At 33.2% G+C, this 7,634-nt stretch overlaps 1 long non-coding RNA gene across 1 annotated transcript; it reads left to right on the top strand.

Moving 5' to 3' along the window:
• Nucleotides 1-1,471: 1,471 nt before the first annotated feature.
• Nucleotides 1,472-7,331, top strand: LOC108361025 (uncharacterized). Its single transcript, XR_001847221.1, has 3 exons — nucleotides 1,472-1,545; nucleotides 2,427-2,429; nucleotides 7,316-7,331. It is a non-coding gene; the product is annotated as an uncharacterized LOC108361025 (long non-coding RNA).
• The last annotated feature ends 303 nt before the right edge of the window (nucleotides 7,332-7,634 follow it).

The raw sequence follows: 7,634 nt of genomic DNA, 5'->3' as shown, positions 1-7,634 counted from the left end.
ACACTCTCTTTGACATCGATATTTGCACAAAAATATTATACGAAAAATGTGTTTGATGTTACACTCAACCCTGTAAAAGGGCATGCTTTTTTCTTCTTATTTTAGAATCGAATACGAAAATAGAAAGGGACAATGAAAAGATGACCTTTTAGGTATAAACTAAAACACCATTAGCCATGCTGAGTTCAAATGTTTGGGGGCATTAAACGTATGTAGGTGTGGAACGTTAAAATTGTTTTTCTTTAGTAAGGCTGCCCAAAATTTTCTTCAATGAAATGTTAATGTATTGGGATTTTCGATTGGATTTCGAGCACACTTTAAAATTTTTCAAACAATTCTGAATAGAAAATTGGAAATTTTGGTGATTTTTTTTGTTTACATTTACATTTCTACTTTCGGATTTTCTTTTATTTTTTGAGGCACACTATAATTGTTTTTATTATGTAAAAAATTTATGTATTTACAGCAAAAGGAGAGTAAATTTTCTGCACTGTGCAAAGTCCGAAGCGCTGACCACTGCACATCGATGACGCTGCTACATGCACACATCCATATATATTTTTGTAAGTATGAAAATGATGGATTCAGAAGGCAGACAGAATGCCAAACTATATAATGCATATAGCAGTACATTGCGGTGAGACTACTTTTAAACTTACTCGATTATGCATGCAGGTATTTATTGGCGGTCTGCATGTTGGATAATAAATATATACATATATATTTTTCTAATTATGTAGTTGTTTTTGTTATATATATGTTAGCACAGTTGTTATTAATGAATGTACATTGTGCACTGATGTGTTGCGATCTACAAAATGTTGCATACGCATTATTAACATAGCTTTATCGTGCTTGTGGCCGCCGATGGCAAAACTCCGCGCATAAGCCAAATAAATGACCACAGTTTAGCAAGCACTAGCAAATGGATAAATCCACATACCTATGCATATGGTTGCTTATATAACAAAAAAAAAAAAAAAAAAAAAAAAAAAAAAAAAAAAAAANAAAAAAAAAAAAAACTGCATTACTGGTTTTTAGATTAAAATCGCTCATGGCTTAATTTCAATGACAATTTCCATTTGCGCACAATGCAATGAAAACAAAAATAAACGCCATCAAATTATTGTATTTAGCAGCGCTGCAATTTTAGTACATATGAGCAAATATGCTAAATGTCAGAAGTGTGCAAATTATTATTGCCAAATTGTAAATGCTTGTTTGTGTGTACAGATGTGCGATTGCATGTTATTTTGTTGAACTCTGGTTTAGCTAACAGCTGTTTATGATTTTTACTCCATAGTTTGTTTAATATATGCATTTTCGCATTTATTCGTGCTGGTTTGTTCAAAGGCCATATGGAAATTTCCCATAATTGCACGGTTGCCTTAATTCCAGTGCGAAAATGAGAATATAATGAATAAAATTACACAGTTCAACAATAAAAAAATGAATAATAATTTTTTGCCTCCGACATATCGTTAGTGGTTTGTTATTAGGTGTGCATTCACAACACTAGAAATATTTTTTTTAGTTTTTTCCTACGTGTGAATTCGGCTCTATTCTCTGTATCGGTACAAATGCTTGCCAAACTTTTTTATATGGAAAAATATGTGGAAAAGTTTAAATTTGTCAGTAAACATTTTTTTGTCAGAATTGGGCTATTAATGTCGGTTATCTTGAACTTTCGACTACAATCCCTGAGAATACCATCCTTGTAACTTGACTCTTAGGTCACTTATACTCATTTATTTTACAGATCAGAAAAATCTGCACAACTTTGCAATATTTATATTTTTATTGTTCAATAAATGACTTCAAGTGACCATCAGGTCCAGGTGCTTTCTTTGCTAGAGCTTCTCAAATATTGCAAAAAACGCGATGTTTCACACCTTGACCTCGTTTTTTCAAAATCTGGAGCTGATGGAAACTTTATACTTACCAACACACTTTAGCAACCTTCTACCTATGAAGTGTTCACATAAGAACTAACATAAAACATAAAATTTCAAACCAGTGTAAGGTGTGCTGCAAAAGTTATGACATAATTAATTTTTCATCTCTTAAAAATTACATAAAAAATTCACTTGGGTATTTCAACATTTTGTTCCATCCGTGATTTATCATTCGAATAAATCTTCAACGAAGTAGGCAAGGACAGTCATTTTGAAGGACTAATATCTACAAAGCTAAAATCTCTCACCCCAAAAACGTAAAATAATTTGACAATGGATCTAAAATATCTAAAGACCCTGCAGAAGTTTTGCTTATAGATGCCAAAAAAAAATTTGTTGATCTCACGTAAAAAATTGACGTTCTATCATACAAGAGAGCAAGGCTTGCTATCATTTTTTTTACTCCGAAAAATTAAAATTTGTTCAAGCGTGCAAGGCCATATTCGGGAGAATATTTGGAGGCACACGAAGGCGGTTTCAACAGGACTTAACAAAAACGTGTATTTCTGATAACTTTTAAATACACACATCTGTATGATGTATTTTTTCATGTGTATTTACATATCCAGGGCTTATACTCAATACCCTCTAGGCACTTTTCACCTAGGCCTTAACTTATATAACGCTTGACAGAAGAATTTACTTTTAAATTGCAAAGTCAGAATTAACATCAGTGATGATAGGTAAATCCCAGATAGGTTCTAACATCACAAAGTAGTTTTTGTAAAATTGCAGATATTGCAGATATTGAATATAAGCCCTCGATATTTAAATAGGTAGACCTTTTCTGATTTTTTTTTACGTGGGTAAATTGCGTCTAAACTGCGCCTATTATATTACCTTTAACCGCTTGTTAATTAGTATGATTATATTTATACCAAATGAATATTTGTTTATATATTTTATAGTGATAACATTAGAGTGTATCCCAAAATAGAGGGTGGTTTCTAGACAACGGGAAATATGCAAATATTTTTCTCGAAACAGTTAAACCTCCAAACATATTTAGTAGTAGTAGATTAGTATCGTGGCGATACCTTATATATATGGCAACATCTTTAAATTTTATGAGCTCTCGCTCTATGTTGTAAAAACCACATTTTTGTTGCTATGAACTTAGATTATGGCCTTACTTCCAAACGTGGGATCTCTGTTTGCCACCATGCGCAATGATCTCCTGCCTAATACGGGGACGCACATTGGTCGAAATGACCTGTTTCAGCGGCAGTAATTCACAGAAAGAAGTTTGAGCTGTAATATTTGGCACATGTATTAGTGACAGTTAAAGAAATGTACAGTGAAAAAATCAGCTAGTTGGATCGATATATAGGGGAGTTATATCGATTTATATGTCCGTCCGTCGAAATATTGTCCAACCAATTTTTTTTTTTTTTAATATTTATTAAATCATATTATCAAATTAATTTCTGTACTCAAATACATTAAATAACTTAAACAATATTCTCTGAAAGGTTTATATATAACATCTATCCAGACGGTTCATCAATACTTATTCTAACTGTAAAGAAAGATAAGGTAAAATTAAGAAAATTGTTATGTTAACATTTGTAAATAAACTCTTACGTCAAAATATTCCAACGTCTTCATCACCACTTCCATTAAATTTCGCAGATATCCAATTAAAAACGCGTCTTGCATTGTGGTTATTTTCTAACCAAAAACTTACAATATCGGAATTGTTGATTTTGATGGTGCCTGAAATCAGTTATATTATGAGTTGGGGTAAATTGGGGCAAAAGATTTTTTCACGATATGAAAGCTCACATCTTGACCTATCTACAGATATAAATAACTTTGCGAATGAACTCGAATGAAGACGGTTCTATTCCAATAAACACAGACGCCACCACCAAAACGTCACTACAAACACGACACACTTTAACGCAGATTTTCATCAAACACAACACTTTTATTTAGAAAATAATTAGAACATATTGTTATACATACCTTGAGAAGTAATTTCCATTTTTTAGATATTTGTATTATATCAACTATTATTAAAAAAACATATGTTTCTATTTCACTATTTTGAAGTAAATCAACAGAAAACGAAGATGAAAAAATAACTGTTGTTTTGACAGCTTTGTTATAAAAACAGAGATGCCACCTGGTCATAATTTTTTCGTTTTCGGGTATTCTAAATAGTTTCCTACAAAGTGCAATTCTTAGTTTTAACAAAAACATAACTTTAAAAATGGACTTTCTGCCGCTGAAACCGGTAATTTCAACCAATGTGGGACGGTGGAATAAAAGGTGTTACACATTTTTTTCTCCTTCTAGGATCTTTCCATTACAATAATGTTCTCGTATGTTCATCCCGTTCTTATGGCTTCTATGTTAATTAGGTAGTGCGCCACTAGGTTAAATAAAACTACTTATAGGATAAATAAAACTACTTATAGAAAAGACCCAGAACTCGAAAAGCGTTTCTTTTAATTAAAAACCGATATCAACACATTTATTAATTCGGTTGAAATCAATTACGGCTCTATTAATGGAAGTTTTTCGTGCATATAGAGCACTGATTCCCAAAGTGGTCCAGGAGGATCCCCAGCGGTCCACGGGCGACTCGACAGGCCACCTGCAGACTAAAAAGGAAAGAATTTTGGTATAACACTGAGTTAGGCGATGTGGAATTGTCGGCGGTGGATATTTGAATACTTGCGTATTTTCAATGCTACAGGACAGTACGCCACCATTGCCTTTTTTGAAGAGATTCTAGAGTAAGAGAGGGTTCCCTGATGGCAGATGCTGGTTTTATTCAAGCACTGAGCCCGCACTCGTACATTTTTGATCTTTACTGATGGCCCCAAAACTGACTTAGGGTCGGGATCAGGAGTACTTTTCGAAGTAGACTACATGGTCACAAATAGGTGGAAAGGAAGGAGTTTACATGTCTACTGGTACAGCCAAGCTGCACTTAAGGTGTTGGCCAGCCCTCTATCTAAGTAGTTCCAAACTAGTTCGGCAATGCAAGTCTCGACTAAATTATGTTGGTAAAGATAACGAGCTTGCTTTACTCTGGCTGCCGGGCAACTCGGAAGTGCCTGGAAATTAGACATCTGACTCTTTGGCCATAGTTAGCTTAGACCAGGCATTCCCTGATCCGCAACCTATAACAGGTTGGCACTCCCCACTTCAACCATCGAAGCCACCACCAGGAACTGGATACTTCGCTCAGGAATGACTGGGAGCCATCGAGTGGATGATGCAGGTGGGCAAAACTCATGTTGTCTTCAATCTGAGAAGGTTTGCCTAATTATTTCCTCTCACTAAGAAGACGGGACTGCTTTCACGTGACACAAACACCTGACTGTGATAGGCGTAAATGACAACTCCATTTGCCCATCCAGCTTTGAAGTGGAACACCTTTTCAGCTTCTTGCTTGCTTACTTGTTTATCATCGATTTATCTAAATTGGGGCTTTTCTTTTTTGTCAGTTAATGAATTTTAAGTTTGGCGTAGAAATCTTTGCAGTTTTGTTGTTTCAAGTTTTGTTTTTTAAAAATGCCAGTGACGAATATCTTTCGCATCACTTTAAAATTCGGAGCGATAACGATAACAATGATGCCATCAACACAAACATAAATACTTTTTGCTAAATACATCACATGCAAATTCATGAGTGAGCCGATCATGTGAGGAGGACATATATTTCCTCAGAGCAAAATAGTTCTTTCCTGGCTTCAGGAGCTCTGTTTTTTTTTAAACTGGCAAGTGTGTTAATCACATTATTTTATTAAATAGAAAACAAGAAAGTATTTTTATTTTTTATTTTTGCCACTTCGAACTCAATTTTGGAAGTCACCCGCAATGCAAAATTAAAGATACGGGTATTCTTCTACTTTGCAAGGATTTCAAGTTTACCAACCAGCATCTCGATTCACATACGGAAATAGAACCCGAAAAGCGCTCAATACTAGAAATGTTACACCCTTAAAAAGGAGACTAGCTGAAGGACGCGTTCCCAAGCTTGGAACGTCCAAAAGCTATATACAAAAGTTTAAATGTATACGGATTAGTGAATTCCATAATATGGCGCCTTACAAAAGCAAGCATGGCATACGATTTTCTAATACTAAATTGATATGATTTGTGAATGTAAACTTCGAATCAAAAATTACTTCAAGATTATTAATTACATTTGAATGTCCATATTAGTTTAATTATCTATCTGTAGCAAATTTTTATTATAATTTTTTGAAAAAAAAAAAACCTAAAATAAAGTATCCCTTTCCTATATGATTGCCAAGCGCTAAGAAATAGTTTTTCACATTTTCTAACAAACGTGTAATGTTGAGTTGTGTCACTTTTGAATATAGTGTGAGATATGTTTCGAGTGTGTGTGGAATCGGTCCATAAATAAAATTTTTAATAAAATCTTGACACTAGGGTCACCTACAGCATTTTTGTGTTTTTTTTTTTTTGAAAATTATTTATTTTCGCGTTACCAGTGATTATTTCAAAATTTAGCCAAATTTTTAGTAATTTGTCATTCCATAATCTATTTTATAAATAATTTGGATGCCAACTATTTCACCGCGATATACATATCGTCGTTTAAAGTACAAAACCGCGTAACTGACATTTGCTGCCAAAAATGGGATTTGCTCACACAAGCTCTTGGCTCAATCGTTATCCATTCGCCCTAAAATACGCTGGACAGAAATTTGATTTCTTTATAAAAAATTGAGCGAGTTTGAAATATGAGTGTTTTTACTCTCTGGAAAATAATTTACGCAACCTCACATACGCGGTTTTGTACTTTAAACGACGATATCTATGTACTTCAGTAAACTAATCAGAAGTTTTGGAGCCGAATTTAGTTCTGCAGTGATTTAAGGCATAGAGGTTTGTTAGAAAACTCACTTTGCTATGAATATACGAGCATTATTTAAGATGAAAAAAACATACAATTTTAAAACTGAAAACAATAAGCGTTATAAAATTAAAAGCCTTCGGAATTATATATATTTTTTTTATTTCGTTATATCGATGAACAAAAATAGATTGTATTCAACTACATATGTATGTATGTATGTACATATTTGCATACAAAAACTTTGCTAATTCTATGACATTGGAATTTTATATAAATTAAATTTGGCGTGCAGGAATTTATTTTGATGTATTTAGTATTAATTAAAATAGTTAGCTTTATGGCCCCACTGAACACTAATATTATATTCAATTGGAATCATCAATATTAAAATTTAAAGGTCAATTATGTTTGCTTATATTATTTTACGAAAAAATTTTGTTGCAGAATAATTTTTCGCGTTTAAATATGTGCCACGTATGTATGTTTGTATTTATAAGTTATACCAGCGAAATTGCAGTAGGTTTGAAATTAAAAGATTAGGCACCATACATTTTATTTAATATTTAACTAAATTCTATGGCAAGATTTTGCATAGAATATCATAGGAAAGCAAATTTTACCTTTTTTGGTGGCAAACACTAATCTGCATTTCCGAAGGATTTTAGTGCGCTGAATCCGAAGCTGGGCGTAGAATTGCTATATATCACGTTAAGTTTTTGTGTCGTGTAAAAAAATAATTGACGATACTACACATATGACGAAGAACATTCTTCTTTTGCACTTTTGGGTTAGGATATCACAAAAATATGGCCAGACTCGGATCCAGCACTCCCATG

This window comes from Rhagoletis zephyria, unplaced genomic scaffold, assembly GCF_001687245.7.
Source record: "Rhagoletis zephyria isolate East Lansing unplaced genomic scaffold, Rhagoletis_zephyria_1.1 Rzeph_scaffold_00683, whole genome shotgun sequence".
Lineage (NCBI taxonomy): Eukaryota > Metazoa > Arthropoda > Insecta > Diptera > Tephritidae > Rhagoletis > Rhagoletis zephyria.
This window is presented reverse-complemented; position numbering and strand designations above follow the sequence as displayed.